Source organism: Salmo salar, chromosome ssa13 (genome assembly GCF_905237065.1).
Source record: "Salmo salar chromosome ssa13, Ssal_v3.1, whole genome shotgun sequence".
Classification (NCBI taxonomy): domain Eukaryota; kingdom Metazoa; phylum Chordata; class Actinopteri; order Salmoniformes; family Salmonidae; genus Salmo; species Salmo salar.
Genome location: NC_059454.1, coordinates 99,135,016 through 99,159,944, shown reverse-complemented (window position 1 = coordinate 99,159,944; position 24,929 = coordinate 99,135,016). Strand labels below are relative to the sequence as shown.

Genomic DNA, 24,929 nt, shown 5'->3' with positions numbered 1-24,929 from the left:
CCACTAACATCATGAATAGGGGGAATAGATTATCACAGACATTTTCAAAACGTTATAACAACCCTGACATATTAGACAACTGCACCCTGTTAAACGTGACAATCTTGTGGCTAGCAAGTAGCAACTAACGTTAGCTAGCATAGCTAGCTGTGAATGTGTCGATCGCCCATGGCTAGCTAGCTATTGTATTACCCATCTTCACTTCTGGCAAGTTTCCTGCATGCCCCCTTATTTTGGCAATACATGAACATGAAATACCCTAAACATTAACTACAGCAAGTATGACCAACAAAAACAAAAGAGATATGAATCATCTTTCATCAAATCAACCAAGTCAACCTGTCTATCTAATGCAACAATTACTAATGTAAAGATAAAGAAAAGAGAGCATGTACACAATGTACTTTACTTTACAGGATGATATAATGCATGACGCAAACATGGAATGACTGTGAAATTTGAAAATCTAGATTCAGTGAAGATGTACGCTACATGTCCACAAAAGTATGTGGACACTTGCGCGTCGAACATCTCATCTCAAAATTATGGAGTTGGTCCCCCCATTGCTGCTAAAACAGCCTCCACTCTTCTGGGAAGTCTTTCCACTAGATGTTTGCACATTGCTGCGGGGTCTTCCTTCCATTCAGCCACGAGAGCATGCACTGGTGTTAGACAATTAGACCCGCAGTCTGCGTTCCAATTCATCCTAAAAGTGTTCAATGGGGTTGAGGTCAGGGTTCTGTGCAGGCCAGTCAAGTGCTTCCACACCGATCTCGACAAACCATTTCTGTATGGACCTTGATTTATGCACGTGGGAATTGTCATGCTGAAACAGGAAAGGGCCTTCCCCAAACTGTTGCCACAAAGTTGGAAGCACAGAATCATCTAGAATATCATTATATCCTGTAGAGCTAATATTTCCCTTCACTCGAACTAAGGGGCTCAACCTGAATCATGAAAAACAGCCCTAGGTAATTATTCCTCATCCACCAAACTTTACAGTTGGCACAATGTATTGGGGCAGGTAGCGTTTCCTGGCATCTGCCAAACCGAGATTCGTCCGTCGGACTGCCAGATGGTAAAGCGTGATTCATCACTCCGGAGTCCAATGGCAGCAATCTTTACAGCAATGCCACTTGGCATTGCACATGGTGATCTTAAGCTTGAGTGCAGCTTTTCGGCCATGGAAACCCATTAACTAGAAATATGTGTTGGCATTGAGTAATTGTCTCTGGCCCCCTCCCAGTTAGGGGGAGTGATGAGCTCTACAGCAGACTCGCACAACTCAATCACTAGTTGAAAACTGTTTTCTGCCCTTCCCAACAGAATTTGTAGAGAACTGACCCTCTTTCTTGGATTCCCCCACAAACAGGACCAAGCCTGGCCTGCTCAGCAATGATGGACTCGATCCAAGCTGGAGGGGTGCTCTCAGGTGTCTAACTCCTCTAGCTCCACAATGAGATATGTTGCAGACCAGACAGCTCTTAGACAGCTTGCCAGCTTAGTGGAGTCTGCCACTAGCACAGTCAGTGTAGTCAGCGCAGATTTCCCCATTGAAACAATGTCTGTGCCTCGATCTAGGTTGGGCAAAACTTAACCTGGTGGTGTACGCCTTCGCCATCTCACTAGAATAAAGACCTCCATTCCTGTCATTATTGAAAGAGATTATGATAATATCTCACATCTCAAAATAGGACATCACTTCCAAGGCAGACATAGTCAATGAACTAATCACTGATCATAAACTTGATGTGATTGGCCTTACTGAAACATGGCTCAAACCTGATGAATTTGCTGTGTTAAATGAGGCCTCTCCTCCTCGTTACACTAGTGACCATATCCCCTACCCATCCCACAAAGATGGAGGTGTTGCTAACATTTACGACAGCAATAAAAAAAGGGCTGCGTTCTCGTCTTTTGAGCTTCTAGTCATGAAATCGATGCAGCCTACTTAATCACTTTTTCTAGCTACTATTTACAGGACTCCTGGGCCATATACAGTGTTCCTCACTGAGTTCCCTGAATTCCTAACGGACCTCGTAGTCATGACAGATAATATACCAATTTTTGGTGACTTTGATATTCCCATGGAAAAGTCCACAGCCTAACTCCAAAAGGCTTTCGGAGCCATCATCAACTCAGTAGGTTTTGTCCAACATGTCTCGGGACCTATGTACAATCATACGCTGGATCTAGTTTTGTCCCGTGGAATACATATTCAGGATGTAAATGTTTTTCCTCATAATCCTGGACTATCGGACCACCACCTGATTACGTTTGCAATCACAACAAATAATCTGCTAAGACTCCGAGATGCCCTTCCAGACTCCCTCCACCTACCCGAGGACGTCAGAGTACAAAAATCAGTTAACCACCTAACCGAGGTTCTAAACGTAATCTTGTGTAATACCCTAGATGCAGTCGCACGACTATCAATTCTAAAAACAAAAAACATTTGTCACAAGAAATTAGCTCCCTGGTATACAGAAAATACTTGAGCCCTGAAGCAAATGGAAATGGTGCTTCACCAAACTGGAAGTCTTCCAACTAGCTTACAAAGACAGTACCATGCAATATTGAAGAGCCCTCATTGCTGCTTTATCAGCCTACTTTTCCAACCAGATTGAGGAGAATAAAAACAATACAAAATATATTTTTTATACTGTTGCAAAGTGAACTAAAAAGTATGGCCTTCACTTCAGCAGTGATGAATTCATGAACTTCTTCGCCAAAATGATCATGATCATTAAAAAGCAAATTACGGACTCCTCTTTGAATATGCATATTTTTCCTAAACTCAGTTGTCCTGAGTCTGCACAGAACTGCCAAGACCAAGGATCAATTGAGACACTTTAGTTTTTTAATCCTGTATCTCTTGACACATTCACAAAAATAGTCATGGCCTCTAAATCTTTCAGCTGCCTACTGGACCCTATTCCAACTGAACTACTGAAAGAGCTACTTCCTGTACTTGGCCTGCCTATGTTGAACATAATAAACATCTCCCTGTCCTCCAGATGTGCACCAAACTCAATAAGGTGACAGTAATAAAGCCTCTCTTGAAAAAGCCAAACCTTGACCTGGATTATTTATTTTTTACTATCGGCCTATATCGAATCTCTTTTTTTCATTATGCAGAAAAGATAATCCATACTTTTGTCACTTCTAGATTAGACTACTGCAATGCTCTACTCTCTGGCTACCAGGATAAAGCACCAAATAAACTTCAGTTAGTGCTAGATATTGCTTCTAGAATTTTGACTAGAACCCAAAAATGTGATCACATTACTCCAGTGCTAGTTTCTCTAACCTGGCTTCCTGTTATTAAGGCTAGAGCTGATTTCAAGGTTTTACTGCTAACCTACAAAGCATTACATGGACTTGCTCCTACCTATCTCTCTGATTTGGTCCTGCCATATATACCTACACATACGCTATGGTCATAAGACTCAGGCCTCCTTATTTTCCCACAGAATTTCTAAGCAAGCAGCTAGAGGCAAGGCTTTCTCCTATAGAGATACATTTTTATGGAATGGTCTGCCTATCCATGTGAGAGACGCAGACTCGGTCCCGACCTTTAAGTCTTTACTGAAGACTCATCTCTTCAGTCCTATGATTGAGTGTAGTCTGGCCCAGTGGTGCAAAGCTGAATGGCAAGGCACTGGAGTGACGAATCGCCCTTACTGTCTCTGCCTGGCTGGCTCCCATCTTCCTCTGGGATTCTCTGACTCTGACCCTATTATGGGGGCTGAGTCATTGGCTTACTAGTGTTCTACCATGCCGTCCCTAGGAGGGGTGCGTCACATCGTGCCAGGATTTGTTTTCTATACTCGACTTGAGTGGGTTGAGTCACTGACGTTCTCAGGGTAGTACTGTAAGTTGGTGGTCTGTTGATATCCCTCTAGTCATGTGGGGACTGTGCTTTGGCAAAGTGGGTGGGGTTATATCCCACCTGGTTGGCCCTGTCCTGGAGTATTGCCGGGTACACAGTGTCCCCAGACTCCCCCCTGTCTCAGTCTTCAGTATCTATGCTGCAATAGTCTAATTGCTGGGGGGCTAGGGTCAGTCTGTCCTATCTGGTGTAATTCTCCTGTCTTATCTGGTGTAGTTCTCCTATCTTATCTGGTGTAATTCTCCTGTCTTATCTGGTGTAATTCTCCTGTCTTATCTGGTGTAATTCTCCTATCTTATCTGGTGTAATTCTCCTGTCTTATCTGGTGTAATTCTCCTGTCTTATCTGGTGTAATTCTCCTGTCTTATCTGGTGTAATTCTCCTGTCTTATCTGGTGTAATTCTCCTGTCTTATCTGGTGTAATTCTCCTGTCTTATCTGGTGTCCTGTGTGAAATTAAGTACGCTCCCTCAAATTCGCCCATCTCTTTCTCTCTCTCTTTCTTACCACCCTCCCGGAACACCTGAGCACTAGGACCATGCCTCAGGACTACCTGGCCTGACGACTCCTGGCTGTCCTCGTCCCCAGTCCACCTGGTCGTGCTGCAGATCCAGTTTCTGCTGAATTTTGCCTGTGGCTATGGAACCCTGACCCGTTCAACGGACGTGCTACCTTGTCGTGCTGCTGCTCCAGATTCAACTGTTCTGCCTGCGGCTATGGAACCCTGACCGTTTCACCCGACCTGCTACCTTGTCCCGAACCTGCTGTTTTTGGCCCTCTCTGTCTCTCTCTCTCTCCCTCCCCCTCTCTCTCCCTCTCTTCCACATCTGCTGTCTCGACCTCTGAATGCTCGGCTATGAAAAGCCAACATGTACTCTTATAATTTCCACCCGCCATAGCCAGAAGAGGACAGGCCACCCCTCAGAGCCTGGTTTCTCTCTAGGTTTCTTCCTAGGTTCCGGCCTTTCTATGGAGTTTTTTCTAACCACCATGCATCTGCATTGCTTACTCTTTGGGGTTTTAGGCTGGGTTTCTTTGTAAGCACTTTCTGACTGCTGATGTAAAAAGGGCTTTATGAATACATTTGATTGATTGATATGAGAACCAATACAAAAGTTGCTCAAAGTCACTAATAATTTGAGCTAACCTCCCCTTTTACAAGCCCGACTTACCAGACCAGTGATTCACAGCTCGCTGTGTAGTCACGTGGATCACGTGTCAGCCAGGCTACCATCAACTCTCATCAACGTTTGAATTAAGTTGATTGTTGTTGTATCCATAGAAATAGAATGATTCATTCTCTTTCTATGGTTGTATCTTCCATGGAATGTCAATTCGTTGAGCGTGACAGGAAGATAAAGTGTATGACTATATTCATTAAAATATGTTAACAATGCACACCAACAGAGAATGATGAAGCAGGAGAGCTAAGAGCTCTAACTGACCAAGTGGTGATAATGACCTTGGTAGCAACAAGTGGGTAACAATCCAAAGTGAATTTACACAAACATTCTATTGGGAGAAGGAATCAATAAGAGCCTATATCATTTCAAAATGTCTGTAACCTGAGCATTTAATATTTTTAGGGGAATTGTCATGCCCAAACATTGTGTCCTTTAATTGGTACAGTCCCTAGTTCTACAACTAGGGACTGTACCAAGTGTTCTCCTGATAGGCAGACTACAGTAATAAATGAGTCTTTTCCACGCCTTGTGTGCAGACTAAGCCATTCTCATCTGTTAATGACTGGCTGTTATCAGGAGGCGTAAGACAGTCACACAGCATGGTGGAGATGAAGAGATATTTCATGGCCGTTTCATGTCTTATTTTGAAATGCAGATGCCATTTCAGTACGACGTGTCTGTGTGTTCCTTTGTGGGTGCATGCGTGTTTGAGAGAGAGAGAGAGAGAGAGAGAGAGAGAGAGAGAGAGAGAGAGAGAGAGAGAGAGAGAGAGAGAGAGAGAGAGAGAGAGAGAGAGAGAGAGAGAGAGAGAGAGAGAGAGAGAGAGAGAGAGAGAGAGAGAGAGAGAGAGAGAGAGAGAGAGAGAGAGAGAGAGAGAGAGAGAGAGAGAGAGAGAGAGAGAGACAGAGAGAGAGAGAGAGAGAGAGAGAGAGAGAGAGAGAGAGAGAGAGAGAGAGAGAGAGAGAGAGAGAGAGAGAGAGAGAGAGAGAGAGAGAGAGACACAGAGAGAGAGAGAGAGACACAGAGAGAGAGAGAGACACAGAGAGAGAGACAGAGAGAGAGAGACACACAGAGAGAGAGAGAGACGAGAGAGAGAGAGAGACAGAGAGAGAGAGAAAAAGTAAACCAGTCACACCAATCAGACTTTGTTCTCTTGGGCTACAAACTTTCAAAAAGACATGAGTAATCTCTCGGGATTCACCTTCAATGAAATGTTTTGCTGTGGGGCATCCATTCAGTCACAGTTCACCACAAACCCACCTACACACATACAAGGAGCTTGGTAAATCAACACCCACTATCTCTCTCTGATATTTCTCAGCTTTGGAGAGGTTCTTTTAACTCTACTCTCAAGGGCCTCATTCTGAGTTTGAAAACGTCATGGCTCCTCAGGGTAAGACTTCCCTATAGCACTTTAAACACAGAGCTAGGATCAAAAGTACCAGATTCAAAAAACCTCATATAAGCTTATACATTACTGTTGATCCTCCTACCTTTTCATAAACTCCCAATCTACAGCTGTTTTAAGACAAGGAAAAGAACAACCTCAAGATAATTGCAAGTGACCCAAAAGTGCAACTGCTTCGCTATCTTTTCTGATTGTGATTTAGAAACCATTTTCTCATTTACCCATAGTTAGAACAACTAAATGTTGTGATGGCCTGATTCTTACTATAAGTTATTTCCATAATAACACATTATACAACAGCCATGGAGAAACCATGAGAATTTGATTAAGCATATGGTTTGTCTATTTGCCTTTGGAAGAGAAAACCATATTAAGAGATACCACTGCTCATGAGGAGCATAAACTGTACCTGTCTTTCCATTGTACCATTTTTCTCAGGGACTAAAGGTTATTCAGATAATAATATAACTTATTTATATCTTGGCAAATGCTTATGATTTCAATATTGGCATTGTTATGGATTAGGTTGGGTAGTTTAGATTTAGATTCAATTATTATTTTTACATTCCATCCTGGCCTGGCCTTTTGACTTGTACAGTAGTTAACTCAACACAGTTCAGCCAAGGCCACTATGGCACTGCTGGGAATTCTCTCTGACTCAGTGTTTTACCATGGAACCGCTGGGCATTCTCTCTGACTCAATGTTTTACTGTGGCACCGCTGGGCATTCTCTCTGACTCAATGTTTTACTGTGGCACCGCTGGGAATTCTCGCTGACTCAATGTTTTACTGTGGAACTGCTGGGCATTCTCTCTGACTCAGTGTTTTACTGTGGAACCGCTGGGCATTCTCGCTGACTCAATGTTTTACTGTGGCACCGCTGGGCATTCTCTCTGACTCAGTGTTTTACCATGGAACCGCTGGGCATTCTCGCTGACTCAATGTTTTACTGTGGCACCGCTGGGCATTCTCTCTGACTCAGTGTTTTACCATGGAACCGCTGGGCATTCTCTCTGACTCAATGTTTTACTGTGGCACCGCTGGGCATTCTCTCTGACTCAGTGTTTTTGTAAAATATGTGAAGTTCCAGGACTTATCAATCAAGGAAGTCTAGTTCCCCTAGCTAGCATATTCTCTGACTGATGAATAAATGCCTCCCTTGGCCAGGCATGGCCAGACAGACTCTATTCAACACTGTTAGCAACAATTTCCCATTGTAGAGTTGGTCTGAATGACACTGCATTTCGAATGGTAATAACTACTATTGTTGTTGTGCACTGTAAAAAAAAAAAATCCTGTGTTTTCTACTGTAAGTTATTGGCAGCCAGTATGGTAACAGCATACTGTACCTTTTTTACAGTAACTTACAGGCAACTGGCTGCCAGTAAGTTACCGTAAAAACGACAGGATTTTTCTGACAGTGTGCACAATAGTCTGATAAGTTAATACAAAGATTATATGTTGGCCTGAAAATGGACCCAGTGATTTTACCAGCTGTACTCTAATCATCCTATGTGATCTGGCAGTTTGTAGAGATACAAACAAAAGTAGGAACATTTCTGCCTCCTCTGGCTTGGTGTGACGTCAGAGGGAAGAGACTAAAGAGAGACAGATCAGGATGCAGAGCCTGATTCTTACATCCCATGATCTACAACAGCAAGCAGAACAGGTTGACAGTAAACCCCTCTCTGTATCATCATAAACGTGTCATGTATTTAACACCTACTTAGACATTTTTAGGGGTATGAAATTCACACTTCATTAAAAGACGGCGCCTGTAGTCATTACACATCTAATACATATTCATTTTAGCGTAATTTGAAGCATATCAATGTCTCTGACTAGTTTTGTCTGTAATCACCTTGATAGCCTTTATCTCTTGGAGTAGATAACAAAAACAACCACATTCTTATTCCAAGACATTCATACGGAAGTGACTGAATATTTTGTGTCCTTTCATGGACCTGCACCTGTTGCGATTCGGTTCCGTTCACGTAAAGAGCCGTTCAAAAAGAGCCGTTCATTCGCGAACAACCCATCACTAGGCTACACTGACGAGTCACTTCAGCGGTCACTGCCAAGTCTCAAAATGGGCTTTGAATCCTAGGAAAATACAAGATCTTTGGTTTACTTGTCCCGATGCAATACCATGGACATAACTACGGTATATGATTTATGAATAGCAAAGGGATACAGGTGATTTACTTTATTCTAGAAAAAAGAAACGCACACCTTTAAAGGCGAGGTGCTGGCTAGCGGAGTAGAACACTAGAAAATAAAGGAAAGCCGCACACTCTAAGAGCTCAGATGCAAAAATTTAATCACCAACGTTTCGACAGCGAAGCTGTCTTCATCAGGGTATCATCAAACACTGCGAGATGAGTCATTTATATAGTGTCAAGAGACACACAGGTGTTTGTAATCATGGCCAAGTATGGCCTAATATCATTGGTTAACTCAAATATTTAAAAAAATGGCATACAAAGAACATACAAAAAGACAAACAAATGGATAGCATACGATCATAGCATTTGTAGTCTAAAATGTATCTAACAAACAATTACAATGGCAAAATCACAATTATCACAAGAATGGCTTCAGATCAAAGTCTATGTTGAGACCGAAGGGAGCAAGGGTCTTTAAATTAAAGATCCAGGCAGCCTCTCGTTTCAACAATAAATTATCAAGGTCACCCCCTCTCCTCGGGAGGGTGACATGTTCAATACCAATATAACGCAGAGACGAAATCGGATGGTTTGCTTCCAAAAAGTGGGCCGCAACTGGGTAAGTTAAGTTTTTGCACCTAATGGTGCTACGATGCTCTGAGATACGTACTTTTAATTCACGCTTTGTTTTACCCACATAATTTTTACCACAAGGACAAGTTATAAGATAAATAACTGCCTTAGTGGAACACGTAATGACACCTTTAATTGGGATAGATTTCCCTGTTTGGGGGTGTTTGAAGGATCTACATTTATAAGTGCCATTACATTGAGCACAGCCATTACACTTGTAATTTCCATCCAGTATGGGCGCAAATAGACGTTGTTCAGGATTTACTTTATTCAGTCAGTTCAACACCTTTTAGAAATGATGGAACAAACCAAAAAAATTATAATAACAATATAACAAACCAATATATATAATTTGGGCATTTCTATCAGAATTTTCTGCCTTTTCTTGATAAAAATGAACACATATAAGGATTCACATCCTCGTGAAAAGTTTAAAAGCACTTATCACACTAATCCTCGCTTCTCATTGTCAATTCAGTCTTTTATGAGTCTGTGGTCCCAGCAGGTCTCCAGTTCACAGCAAAGAGCTTGTTACTGAGCTCTGTCAGTGTCAGCTAGGTCTGTCAGCTCAGTGCCATGCCAGATTGCAGTGGCCTCGTTCCGTTGCCTCCTGGGTAATCTCCCAGTGTTGCTGTGTAAACACCAGTGTCATGATCAGGCCTTTGATTCCACCAGGCCCTGCTGGCTGAGACCCCTAACAACACAACACTACCACCCTGAATCTTAATTAAATCCTCACAATCAGACCACACAATGAATGCTAATATCATCATTATTTTTCTATTTGGCAGACACCCTTATTGAAAGCACCACTTGCCAAGCAACAAGTGTTGAGTATGACAGGAATAGAGTGCTCTCAGTGCAATTCATTGGCCTAATGATAGTTGTTTAACATAGAAGTTTTGAATTAGTGCATGAAAGTAAGAGGGTTTAAAAAAAGGGTCTTAAGTTTGATGAGTTTGAAGTTGGATGGGCCATGTTCCCTCATTCTCTCTCTAACCATATCTCTCTGGTCTAGCCTGCAGTGTACAAAGTACAGTGCTTTCCTTTTATGTGCTTAAAGATAAAGCTCTCTTTGCTCTACATTTTGGGAAAAGCATAGTGGATATGCTGTAGCTAACCACAGTATACAAACTCAGTACGATAAAGTATCGTCAATACATTAAAATGGCCACAGTACAAATCCAGGAAAGGATTAACTGACAAATTGTCAGCTATTTCTGTATACTCTGTCTTTATGAGTGAAAACGTGTTAGTTGCTAGGATTACGGTCTTTTAAACATCATCTCACAAGCATTTGTATTTCTCCGGTATTTCAGCAAGTGACTTTTTACCTTGACATTTATCTGGAAACTACAGAAGACAGGGAGACAGGGATCATTTGAACACACATCGGCAATAAGAGAGTGACACCAACCCACTTTAGTTAAGTATAGTTTCGTGTCCAATTATGTCCATTACAGCTGCAAAAGACGGATTATCTCTGTGTGTTACGGCTGGAAATTAACCTGAAATGGCTTGAAGTGCACCTCATCAATTCATTGAAGTGTTTTCAAGAAGGAGCAGATTGGGATCCATGCAGAATGTTGCAATTAGAGGCAATCTAAAGCAGATATGACTATAAACAATGATCTTCTTCTGACAACGGCAGTTATCAGCCAGATACGTGACGGTTATTTTTTTTCTTAGCCCCTTCTAGTTCTCAGGGAAATAAAGCCTGTCATTGCTGAAGCCAATCAGTTGTTTAAACATATGGGAATATATTGTTATTTTACTACATGATTCACTCCAATGGACTCCAATCTGCCACTGAGTTGTGGTATAAATTGTATGTGCTATCATTATCTTAACAAGCCCTATAGTTGTCCAATAGTATAGGTAGTCATGGGACAGTAGTAGCATTGTGCTAGTAGGCTATTATCTGAAATGGTCTCTGAACTAGCTACCATCAAAACAAATCCTGTTCCTGTCAGTGTTTTTACTAAACTGATCAGGTGATAGTTATTACATAGTAATAACATGTTTATGAAGCTATTATAACCAGTAGCATTCTAATCATATGGTGTCCATAAGTGACAGACCGACTCGATTCGGTCTATGAAGCAAATTTTGAAATTGTGTTTTTTACATTGGATAAAAGTAGAGACTCAGAGCTAGAAAATGGTATATCATACACTACAGTTGAGGAACAATGGGAAAGTAATTGTGCTTTGAAAGTTGATAAACTTAACCTCACTTTTGAGAAAATAGTCTTTGAAAGTTTTGGTACACCTACTGGAGAGCTCTGCTTTGTCTACACCCATTCAGCATCATTCACACCCTCTTAAACTTTTGCACCGTCCATCTCTTTAAGGATTCACATGTTAGGCCATGTACTAAACAACCAAAGATTTCAAGACTAAAGGCTGGTTTATACTATGGGTGTGTTTGTATATTTAATCTGGAGTGCCATAGTGTGCTCTGGGCGTTCATAAACTCAGAGCGTTGTCAGATTGTCCGTTCGTAAATTCAGAGCATTTCGCTAACGGAGTGTTCAGAGCGCACGCTGGACGCTCTGGCCGAGGAGTAGGGTTGTTCCAAGCATTCTGTCCTAACAACAGCAGTCAAGCACCCTACACAATGAACCATAATCCCAACTCATGACTTTACTGCCCTGCATGAATCTACAGGTAGTCTACCAACCAGGTTCAATGTTAGCTAGCTAACATTAGGTTATAACTAGCAAAGCAATTGGCTCTGAGATACGAATAATATTACTACACAGATCATACACGTGACGTTAGCTAGCTGACCTAACAACAGCAGTCAAGCACCCAAGCTAACGTTGGTTAGCTTGCTAGCTACTTCCAGACACAAATGAGAGAACAGCTCATGCTGACCATTGTACTCGCCCTAGCAAAGCTGGTTAGGCTGTTTTTATGTTATCCAGAGCATTGGTGACTAACTGTGCTCCTGGCAACAATTTTATTACGCTTTTTTGCCAACGTTTACTGACACCGACCATATTCAATGGGTGTTGAGCGTTCGGAAATTCATCATTTATTCTGCTCTCTGGCACACTCAGACGAGAGTGCTCTGAAATCGGAGTAGATAGCCAGAGTGAATTTACTAGCTATGTCTATCAACAGTTGTCGCAGTGACATCATAAACAATCTATTGAAATGGTTACTTGCATAGTGGAGTCTTTTGTTAACCTGTTAGGGCTAGGGGGCAGCATTGACACGGCTGGATAAAAAACATACCCGATTTAATCTGGTTACCACTCCTACTCAGTAACTAGAATATGCATATACTTATTACATATGGATAGAAAACACCCTAAATTTTCTAAAACTGTTTGAATGGTGTCTGTGAGTATAACAGAACTCAAATGGCAGGTCAAAACCTGAGAGATTCCTTTACAGGAAGTGGCCTGTCTGACCATTTGTTGAACTTCTTTTCCATCTCTATCATTTACTAAGGATCTCTGCTCTAACGTGACACTTCCCACGTCGTCCATAGGCGCTCAGAGCCCGGGAAAAAACAGAATGTCGTCATTCCAGCCCCAGGCTGAAACACATTATCGCCTTTCTCAAGTGGCCCATCAAGAGACACTAGCTTATGCGCGTGACCCCGACCGCCCCCGCCTTTGGGATTTTTTTCCTCTGTTTGCCGAAAAGGAGATTCCCTGTCGGAATATTATCGCTTTTCTACGAGAAAAATGTCGTAAAAATTGATTTTAAACAGCGGTTGACATGCTTCGAAGTACGGTAATGGAATACTTAGAATTTTATTGTCACGAATTGCGCCAAGCGCGTGACACTTCTTTACTATTTCGGATAGTGTCTGGAACGCATACGAACAAAACGCCGCTATTCGGATATAACGATGGATTATTTTGGACCAAACCAACATTTGTTATTGAAGTAGCTGTCCTGGGTGTGTATTCTGACGAAGACAACAAAAGGTAATGAAATTTTTATAATAGTAAATATGATTATGGTGAGTGCTAAACTTGCCGGGTGTCTAAATAGCGAGCCCGTGATGCCTGGGCTATGTACTTAGAATATTGCAAAATGTGCTTTCACCAAAAGCTATTTTAAAATCGGACATATCGAGTGCATAGAGGAGGTCTGTATCTATAATTCTTAAAATAATTGTTATGCTTTTTGTGAACGTTTATCGTGAGTAATTTAGTAAAATGTTAGCGAATTCCCCGGAAGTTTGTGGGGGGTATGCTAGTTCTGAACGTCACATGCTAATGTAAAAAGCTGGTTTTTGATATAAATATGAACTTGATTGAACAAAACATGCATGTATTGTATAACATAATGTCCTAGGGTTGTCATCTGATGAAGATCATCAAAGGTGAGTGCTGCATTTAGCTGTCTTCTGGGTTTTGGTGACATTATATGCTGGCTTGAAAAATGGGTGTCTGATTATTTCTGGCTTGGTACTCTGCTGACATAATCTAATGTTTTGCTTTCGTTGTAAAGCCTTTTTGAAATCGGACAGTGTGGTTAGATTAACGAGAGTCTTATCTGATGCCTTTTTTCCCAAGATGGCGTAGCAGTTCAGACGTCCTCTACCCTCCTCTTGTCGTGTCTCGTGTATTTATATATTTACATATTTTTTTTTTTCTTCACTTATCTTTTTATATATATATATATTCTATTTTAATTCTAAAAACTCAACCTCAAAGCACTCTCCTGCAACCCGCCTCACCAATTTAAAAAAAGAAAGTATTATTTACCTCATCTGAATTCCACAACAGAAGCTAGCAAGAGGTTAGCCATTTTCACTGGCTAACGTTGAAGTTCAGCTAGCCACGGTTAGCTGTCCTCAGCTATCCATTAGCTCGAAAAGCTATCGCCAGTTTTTGTACAGCGCGACTCAGACCAGAGCATACCGGACCTATTCTCTCTCCTTTCCCCGACTTCTACCGCAGGCTCTGGACATTTACACCTGGATCTTGCAGCTAACTAGCTGCTACCTGAGTGACTATTGGCAACGTCGGTCACGGAAATAACACACATTATTACGGAGCTAGCCAGCTAGCCAGCTGAAGAGTTCCGTCAGCCACTCCTGGGCTATTCCTGAGCTAGCCAGCTGAAGTGTCTCCTGGGCTACAACTCACCTATCCTGACCCGTTTTACTGCCGATCCGGAGCCCCATCGGGTCTTCACGACTGGACCACCGACGTTATCTGCCCGAGGGAGTTATCCAACTGGCCCCTCCGTCGCGACGTAACCTGATCGCCCATCTGCGGCCCGCTAATCGTTAGCTGTCTTTTCGGCTGCGATCTGAATAGGTCTATCGGACACTTTTCTTGGGCCACTATAACTAACTATTTTGCCAACTTGGACAGGTCCCCCCTTCCACACGGAACCCCACTAACCCACAGACGGAAACGCACGAGCTGGCTAAAAAACAGACCTCCCTCCCATCTTCCACCAGCTTGCTACCTATGGCCCGGCTAGCTGTCTGAATCTCACTGGACCCTTTGATCACTCGGCTAAGCATGCCTCTCCTTAATGTCAATATGCCTTCTCCATTGCTGTTCTGGTTAGTGTTTATTGGCTTATTTCACTGTAGAGCCTCTAGCCCTGCTCATTATACCTTATCCAACCTCTCAGTTCCTCCACCCACACATGCTATGACATCTTCTGGTTTCAATGATGTTTCTAGAGACAATATCTCTCTCACTATCACTAAATGCCTAGGTTTACCTCCTCTGTACTCACATCCCACCATACCTTTGTCTGTACATTATACCTTGAAGCTATTTTATCGCCCCCAGAAACCTGCTCCTTTTTCTCTCTATTCTGGACGTCACAGACGACCAATTCTTATAGCTTTTAGCCGTACCCTCATACTTATTCTTCTCTGCTCCTCTGGGGATGTAGAGGTGAATCCAGGCCCTGCAGTGCCTGGCTCCACTCCTACTCCCCAGGCGCTCTCTTTTGATGACTTCTGTAACCGTAATAACCTTGGTTTCATGCATGTTAACATTAGAAGCCTCCTCCCTAAGTTTGTTTTATTCACTGCTTTAGCACACTCCGCCAACCCGGATGTCCTAGCTGTGTCTGAATCTTGGCTTAGGAAGTCCACCAAAAACTCTGAAATCTTCATCCCTAACTACAACGTTTTCAGACAAGATAGAACGACCAAAGGGGGCGGTGTTGCAATCTACTGCAGAGATAGCCTGCAGAGTTCTGTCCTGCTATCCAGGTCTGTACCCAAACAATTTGAACTTCTAATTTTAAAAATCCACCTCTCCAAAAACAAGTCTCTCACCGTTGCCGCCTGCTATAGACCCCCCTCGGCCCCTAGTTGTGCTCTGGACACCATATGTGAACTGATTGCCCCCCATCTATCTTCAGAGCTCGTGCTACTAGGTGACCTAAACTGGGACATGCTTAACACCCCAGCCATCCTACAATCCAAGCTTGATGCCCTCAATCTCACACAAATTATTAATGAACCCACCAGGTACAACCCCAAAGCCGCAAACACTGGCACCCTCATAGATATCATCCTAACCAACGTGCCCTCTAAATACACCTCTGCTGTTTTCAACCAAGATCTCAGCGATCACTGCCTCATTGCCTGCACCCGTAATGGGTCAGCGGTCAAACGACCTCCACTCATCACTGTCAAACGCTCCCTGAAACATTTCAACGAGCAAGCCTTTCTAATCGACCTGGCCCTGGTATCCTGGAAGGATATTGACCTCATCCCGTCAGTAGAGGATGCCTGGTTATTTTTTTAAAATGCCTTCCTCACCATCTTAAATAAGCATGCCCCTTTCAAGAAATTTAGAACCAGGAACAGATATAGCCCTTGGTTCTCCCCAGACCTGACTGCCCTTAACCAACACAAAAATATCCTGTGGCGTTCTGCATTAGCATCGAACTGCCCCCGCGATATGCAACTTTTTAGGGAAGTTAGAAACCAATACACACAGGCAGTTAGAAACGCCAAGGCTAGCTTTTTCAAACAGAAATTCGCTCGTGCAACTCCAACTCTAAAAAGTTCTGGGACATTGTAAAGTCCATGGAGAATAAGAACACCTCCTCCCAACTGCCCACTGCACTGAGGATAGGAAACTCTGTCACCACCGATAAGCCCACTATAATTGAGAATTTCAATAAGCATTTTTCTACGGCTGGCCATGCTTTCCACCTAACTACCCCTACTGCATTCAACAGCACTGCACCCCCCACAGCAACTCGCCCAAGCCTCCCCCATTTCTCCTTCTCCCAAATCCATTCAGCTGATGTTCTGAAAGAGCTGCAAAATCTGGACCCCTACAAATCAGCTGGGCTTGACAATCTGGACCCTTTCTTTCTAAAATTATCTGCCGAAATTATTGCAACCCCTATTACTAGCCTGTTCAACCTCTCTTTCGTGTCGTCTGAGATTCCCATAGATTGGAAAGCAGCTGCTGTCATCCCCCTCTTCAAAGGAGGTGACACTCTTGACCCAAATTGCTACAGACCTATATCCATCCTACCCTGCCTTTCTAAGGTCTTCGAAAGCCAAGTCAACAAACAGATTACCGACCATTTCGAATCCCACCGCACCCTCTCCGCTATGCAATCTGGTTTCAGAGCTGGTCATGGGTGCACCTCAGCCACGCTCAAGGTCCTAAACGACATCGTAACCGCCATCGATAAGAAACATTACTGTGCTGCCGTATTCATTGACCTGGCCAAAGCTTTTGACTCTGTTAATCACCACATCCTCATCGGCAGACTCAGTAGCCTTGGTTTCTCAAACGATTGCGTCGCCTGGTTCACCAACTACTTCTCTGACAGAGTTCAGTGTGTCAAATCGGAGGGCCTACTGTCTGGACCTCTGGCAGTCTCTATGGGGGTACCACAGGGTTCAATTCTTGGGCCAACTCTTTTCTCTGTATACATAAATGATGTCGCTCTTGCTGCTGGTGAATCTCTGATCCACCTCTACGCAGACGACACCATTCTGTACACTTCTGGCCCTTCTTTGGACACTGTGTTAACAACCCTCCAGACGAGCTTCAATGCCATTCAACTCTCCTTCCGTGGTCTCCAACTGCTCCTAAACACAAATAAAACTAAATGCATGCTCTTCAACCGATCGCTGCCTGCACCTGCCCGCCTGTCCAGCATCACTTCTCTGGACGGTTCTAACTTAGAATTTGTGGACAACTACAAATACCTAGGTGTCTGGTTAGACTGTAAACTCTCCTTCCAGACTCACATCAATCATCTCCAATCCAAAGTGAAATCTCGAATTGGCTTCCTATTTCGCAACAAAGCATCCTTCACTCATGCTGCCAAACATACCCTCGTAAAACTGACCATCCTACCAATCCTCGACTTCGGCGATGTCATTTACAAAATAGCTTCCAATACCCTACTCAACAAGCTGGATGCAGTCTATCACAATGCCATCCGTTTTGTCACCAAAGCCCCATATACTACCCACCACTGCGACCTGTACGCTCTCGTCGGCTGGCCTTCGCTTCATAATCGTCGCCAAACACATTGGCTCCAGGTCATCTACAAGACTCTGCTAGGTAAAGTCCCCCTTATCTCCGCTCACTGGTCACCATAGCAGCACCCACCTGTAGCACGCGCTCCAGCAGGTATATCTCTCTGGTCACCCCTAAAGCCAACTCCTCCTTTGGTCGTCTCTCCTTCCAGTTCTCTGCTGCCAATGACTGGAACGAACTACAAAAATCTCTGAAACTGGAAACACTTATCTCCCTCACTAGCTTTAAGCACCAGCTGTCAGAGCAGCTCACAGATCACTGCACCTGTACATAGCCCATCTATAATTTAGCCCAAACTACTACCTTCTTCCCCTACTGTATTTATTTATTTTATTTATTTTGCTCCTTTGCACCATATTATTTATATTTTATCTTTGAACTTTCTTCAAACTACAAATCTACCATTCCAGTGTTTTTCTTGCTATACTTTATTTACTTTGCCACCATGGCATTTTTTTGCCTTTACCTCCCTTATCTCACATCATTTGCTCACATTGTATATAGTCTTATTTTTTTATTATTATTTTTTATTTTTTTATTCTACTGCATCATTGATTGTATGTTGTTTTACTCCATGTGTAACTCTGTGTTTTTGTATGTTGTCGAACTGCTTTGCTTTATCTTGGCCAGGTCGCAATTGTAAATGAGAACTTGTTCTCAACTTGCCTACCTGGTTAAATAAAGGTGAAATAAATAAATAAAATTTCTGCCCAAAAAATTCATTTTGATTAAAAAAAAAATGTTTAAATGGCTCTCCTGTGAAGTAGTGACGCGTGACATATGCCTAGTTTCCTGAAATGAGTCAGGAAACGAATCACAGCATCCTATTCCTGTCAGAGTTTTTCACTGAACTGTGTTTGTTCCCCCTGTCACCCATTAAGGCCCAGAGGCTGTGGTAAAGTATGTTCCTGTTGTTAGTTATTTGTGAAGTGTTATAACCAGATATTGCCCTGAAAGTTCTGTCCCTGTCAGTGTTTTCCACTGAACTGCATTGGTTTACCCTGCTGTCACCCACTAAGGCCCAAAAGCTGTGTGTGGAACATGTTCATTCCTGTTGTTCCACTACAGTCCCCTTTCACCTCTGTGCAACGCTGCACTCAATAATAATATATTGAAATAGATGCTAATGCGCAATAATGAATACAAATGCCCCCATTCCAGCCTGCCACTGATGGGAGTGTGCAACCTAATTTGAATCTGCTTAGTGGTTAAAAAAACTGTAAATATTGTAACTGAACAAAAATATAAACACGACATGTAACAAGTCCAACGATTTTACTGTTACAGTTCATATAAGGATATCTGTCAATTGAAATAAATTCATTACACCTTAATCTATTGATTTCACATGACTGGGCAGGGGCGCAGCGATGGGTTGGCCTGGGAGGGAATAGGCCCAATCACTTGGGAGCCAGGCCCAACCAATCAGAATGAGCTTTTCCCCACAAAAGGACTTTATTACAGACATAAATACTCCACAGTTTCATCAGCTGTCCGGGTGGCTGGTCTCAGATGATCCCGCTGGTGAAGAAGCCAGATGTGGAGGTCCTGGTCTGGCGTGGTTACATGTGATCTGAGGTTGTGAGACCGGTTGGACGTACTGCCAAATTCTCTAAAATGACATTGGAGGCGGCTTATGGTAGGGAAATTAACATTCAATTCTCTGGCAACAGCTCTGGTGGACATTCCTGCAGTCATCATGCCAATTGCACGCTCCCTCAAAACTTGAGACATCTGTGGCATTGTGTTGTGTGAGAAAAATGCACATTTTAGAGTGGCCTTTTATTGTCCCCAGAATCAGGTGCACCTGCGTAATGATCATACTGTTTAATTAGCTTCTTGATATGCCACACCTGTCAAGTGGATGGTTTATCTTGACAAAGGACAAATGTTCACTCACAGAGACATTTTTGAAAAATACGCTTTTTATGCGTATTGAACATTTCTGGGCTATTTTATTTCAGCTCATGAAACATGGGACCAACACTTTCCATGTTGCATGTATATTTTTGTTCAGATGTTTTTTTGCCTAGTGGGCCTGTATAATTTGTTTTTTTTTGCACAAAATTATTATTATCTGGCTAAGAGTGGAGGCCTCAAGCAAAAAAATTGGCCGGTGTGTTAGAATTATCAGGGTTGATTTCTGGTCCCATTCCGCCCCTGCATAGTGTCTTCATTTGCACTGTACTATGGGACAGTATTGACACTCGTTGATTACCAGGCTGGTGAATACTCCTGAATCCTCAATGAAACTTTGAATCCTAAAATCCTAATCCAATATCATGTGGTTGGTGAAGGGAAAAGAGCTTTAGAGTGGATATGACACTGCAGCATGGCATATGACTGAGTGAGCAACCAAAGATTTAGCGATAGCTTGATTGCACTGATACCATCGCTCTTTAGAAAACGTCTGATCGATTCGCTCAAGATTAAGTGTGACGGGGAAGGAATTAAATTCTAAGAGGGAGACTACTCTAACACAGGGTAATCTTCATAATGAACTTTGAGAAAAGATGCAGCTATAACTAAACTCAAACTGAGACCCCATAGAAAACATTAATCTGGAGACATCTTGGATGCATCCCAAATGGTACACTCTTCTCTATACAGTGTACTACTTTTGACCAGGACCCATAGGGAATAGGGTGCCATCGGGGATGCATCCCAGAACCGCTTCTGGCATTCTTTAGGAGTAGAGGAAGAATGGCTGGATCTTTGTTTCTGTCTCTCTTTTCTGTGCTAGCCCTGAGGCTCATCCCGTTCTGTTCTGTTTATGTTTACATGCCTCCTGTCAATGTCTGTTTGCCTCCTACTTTTGTCTATTTCCTCGTTTGCGGTGTTCCATCATTTTCTCTCTGGTTTTGGCTTTCCGTTTCATCTGATGTGTGGCACAATTACAAGGTAAAAGCGTCCCATTTGTCTTAGAGTAAGAGATTATTCTTGTGGGTTTATTAGGAGTGGAATGCCTAATTAATTCCAAGATGTATTTTCGCAGCAGAAAGAGGTAGCTGGTGACGTATCGACTTGTTTATCTTAAGCGTGTGTTAATCCATAAATCGTAGTAAAAGAGTAGTTTTGGTTGCCCTGGATTTGTGCTCCAGACAATACCCTTAAGCTATTTGTCTGCTCATTAGCCTTACGTCTGCTTTTACCACACACACGCACACACACGAGTCTTGTACAGCTAACCTAACCCATACTCTTACCCTAACCCTAACCTTAACCCAAAAAACCTAACCTCCACCCTAACCCTAAACCTAACACTAGCTCCTAACCCTAGTTCCTCACCCTAACCCTTAACGTAATTCTAACCCTAACACTAATTCTAACCTCAACCCTAAACTCCCTAGAAATAGCATTTGACATTGTGGGGACTAAAAGAATGTCCCAAGTTAACAACGTCCACACACAGACACACGCACCCACCCACACACACACACACACACAAAAACACACACACACACAAATGTGTGTTTAAAAAATGTCACATGAATATACAGAAAGTTTTTGTTTTGGGCTGTAAGCCTTCGTGACTCACTATGTTGAACCACACTTATATTGATGATACTTTTTTCTCTTTTCTGCTGTTTCATTTAGTGCCTTGACTAGTTGAATTTCCTCGATCTGGCTCCTCACTGATATTATTTTTTGAATTTGACCTATCTAATATATTAGTATTCTCTCTACACTGCTATCCTCTGGCATGAATATGATGGGTCAAGCTTTCTCCAGTCTGTCTCAACTCATGTTCCATAAGGCACATTGATTGGTCAAATCATCAGCACTCCCCTCTGACTCCTTTAGTGTCCATAAATTACCATACTACTATCCTTTCTACACTCCTGTGTTCGGGCCACCTCCCTCCCCTCCCTAAAGAATCTAATGCATCAGCCAAGTTTAGACAACCGAATTGCTGTCCATGGTTCTGAATTGGCCACGTCTACGAGGCTGCATATCAGATTATGTGGTGCTAGTGCTTGTAGTAGCCTATAGCTTTGCTTTTATAGTCTTTTTCTCATGTTAAGCCTAACATTTATGTTTCATGAAGCCATACGCCTACGCTGTCGCAATGCTGCTATTTAAAATGTTGGCTGACAGCAATAATGTATTTACTTGTTCAGTAATTAAAGTGGGAAATTCAAACATTTCAGACTGTAAAATAAAATGTCTTTGCAAAAGCATACTAATCAGTAACCTTTATATATGTGTGTGTGTGTGTGTGTGTGTGTGTGTGTGTGTGTGTGTGTGTGTGTGTGTGTGTGACAAGGTATGGGTGGTATACAGAAGATAGCCCGATTTGGTAAAAGACCAAGTCCATATTATGGCAAGAACAGATCAAATAAGCAAAAAGAAATTACAGTCCATCACTTTAAGACATGAAGGTCAGTCAAAGGAAGAACCAGTTACCTCTGCTGCAGAGGATAAGTTCATTAGAGTTAACTGCACCTCAGATTGCAGCCCAAATGAATGCTTCACAGAGCTCAAGTAATAGACACATCTCAACATCAACTGTTCAGAGGAGACTGCGTGAATCAGGCCTTCAAGAAATGACTACTAAAGGACACCAATAAGAAGAAGAGAGAAGAGAAAAACAAGCAATGGCCATTAGACCGGTGGAAATCTGTCCTTTGGTCTGATGAGTCCAAATTTGCGATTTTTGGTTCCAACCGCCATGTCTTGGTGAGACGCAGAGTACATGTAGGTGAACGAATTATCTCTGCATGTGTGGTTCCCACCGTGAAGCATGGAGGAGGAGGTGTGTTGGTGTGGGGGTGCTTTGCTGGTGACACTATCTATGATTTATATAGAATACAAGGCACACTTAACCAGCATGGCTACCACAGCATTCTGCAGCGATACGTCATCCCATCTGGTTTGCGCTTAGTGGGACTATCATTTGTTTTTCAACAGGACAATGACCCAAAACACACCTCCAGGCTGTGTTAGGGCTATTTGACCAAGGAGAGTGATGGAGTGCTGCATCAAATGACCTGGCCTCCACAATCACCCGACCTCAACCCAATTGAAATGGTTTGGGATGAGTTGGACCGCAAGAGTGAAGGAAAAGCAGCCAACAAGTGCTCAGCATATGTGGGAACTCCTTCAAGACTGTTGGAAAAGCATTCCTCATGAAGCTGGTTGAGACAATGCCAAGAGTGTGCAAAGCTGTCATAAAGGCAAAGGGTAGTTACTTTGAAGACTATAAAATGTAAAATGTACTTTGATTTGTCTAACACTTTTTTTGTTACTACATGATTCCATATGTGTTATTTCATAGTTTTGATGTCTTCACAATTTTTTTACAATGTAGAAAATAGTACAAATAAAGAAAAACCCTTGAATGAGTAGGTGTGTCCAAATGTTTGACTGGTACTGTATATTTGCAACTGTCCTGTAGGCCTATAGCCTACCTTGGCCGTTCTTGTGCTCTTTTGCAGCTTGGATAGAACATTTGTGCTGTGTAAAACCAGTCTATAAAGTCAAATAATGCAATCAGTCCACCGTCAAAACAATAGCTTACTAGGGATTGTTTCATTATGCAGACAATACAAACTAGTCTACTAGCCTATCTATAGCTACAGTATATACAGTATTTAGCTGGTATTTATATTAAACGTTTGAACTCGGACTTCATGCTGTTGGGGCTATCCGTCTTGTCACTCGTAAGCTTACCAGTGTTCACCGAAGGCGGGGTCATCCTCATGAGTGCCGCTGGGTCTCTGGCAGTCATCAGCTTGGTTTTCTGGGAGAGGAGGAGGAAGAGAAGGAGGGTCAGCACACTCACTAGAGGAACTGTCACTATTCTCGAGGGGTGGAAGAAGAGGAGGAGCAAGGCAACTGTCATGGCTGGCAGTGATGTCTCTGTCGGGACTGGGAGGCTGCTAGTGCTAGCTGCTGCATAATGCTTACTAGCTTCCACCTGCCAAGTGGTAGCTTTGCTCATGTGGTTACCTTCGGTAATTTGGCACGAGCTTGATCAGATACAGCTTTTCTTGATGTGTTTTTTTGCACCACTTGGCCTTGCCTTTTGTTTATCCATCTTGAACAATGCATTCATTCCATCCGAGTCCGACCTGATTCACGTAACTTTTGGGAATTTCATAGCCAATTTGAAGGCCGAGGCGGGATGAACGAAATGGGCTAACTAGATGCTTGACAACTATATACTGTACATCGTCTGTCTGAGTCACCTACTACCATGTAGATTGGACAACACAAACACTTCACTTGCTATATGTGGAAATGAAAAAGGTGGGTTATTGTAAAAATGATTTATTAAAAAAATATATAACATTTAGACATAGGTTTGAGATTACATGTGCATGGGCCCCCAGATACCTTGCAGGGGCTGTGGGGGTTTCCACTACGCCAGTGTCCTTGTGTAATGCTGTCTAGATGCTCCATACAGTGCATGTCTGACAGGCCAGTGTTTTTCCAGTGTAAAGGCTTTGTTTTTCCACAGGCTTTGACAATCAGACAGTCAGGCTCCAGTGGGCACCACTCATGCTGTGACAGCCCACATTGTCCCCTCAGTGACAAACAGCCAGCGCTGCTCACAGAGAGGGAGAGGGAAAGAAAGGGGGAGAGAGATAGACAGGGAGAGAGGAATGGAGAGAGAAAGCAATAGAGAGAGAAAGAGAGCGAGAGAGAAGGTGAGAGCGAGGGAGAGAAGGACCCGTGATAAGAAGCCTGATAAAATGCATTCAAGGTGAAATGATGAGCTTCTTTATTTTCTAGTTCCTTTGTTCTCCTGAGGCTTCTAGGATTTCAGGAGGCAGATGGTCCATGTACTGTAGCTCGCTCACTGACAGGCTCTCTGATCCAGCTACCATCTCCTCGCCAAGGATTCAGCTTTCTATCCCCATCATTTATCTGGTCTTTGTTTTTAATGTGCAGATGTGCTGTGAGACCTTTAATGCCGTAACCGTGTGTGTGTTTGTGTGAGTGTCTGTGAGGAAGTGCGTGTCTGCATGTCAGTCAATACCTTGTCTATCCTCTTTGTCTTTGAATTATAATTTTTTCTCCCACTCTTCATTTCTCATGTTTACGGTGCAATGCAATCAGACAGACCAAATCTGTAATCTTACAAAACATTACCCCTCACAGACGTCCACGCCAGGAACGATATA

At 42.7% G+C, this 24,929-nt stretch overlaps 1 long non-coding RNA gene across 1 annotated transcript in view; it reads right to left on the bottom strand.

The window, feature by feature from the left end:
* The window catches only part of LOC106568374 (uncharacterized), a 112,114-nt gene that overhangs the window by 22,914 nt on the left and 64,271 nt on the right, over window positions 1-24,929 (bottom strand). Inside the window, exon 2 of the long non-coding RNA XR_001320274.2 lies at window positions 23,473-23,542. This is a non-coding gene — a long non-coding RNA (uncharacterized lncRNA). The remainder of the gene's footprint in view (window positions 1-23,472; window positions 23,543-24,929) is intronic.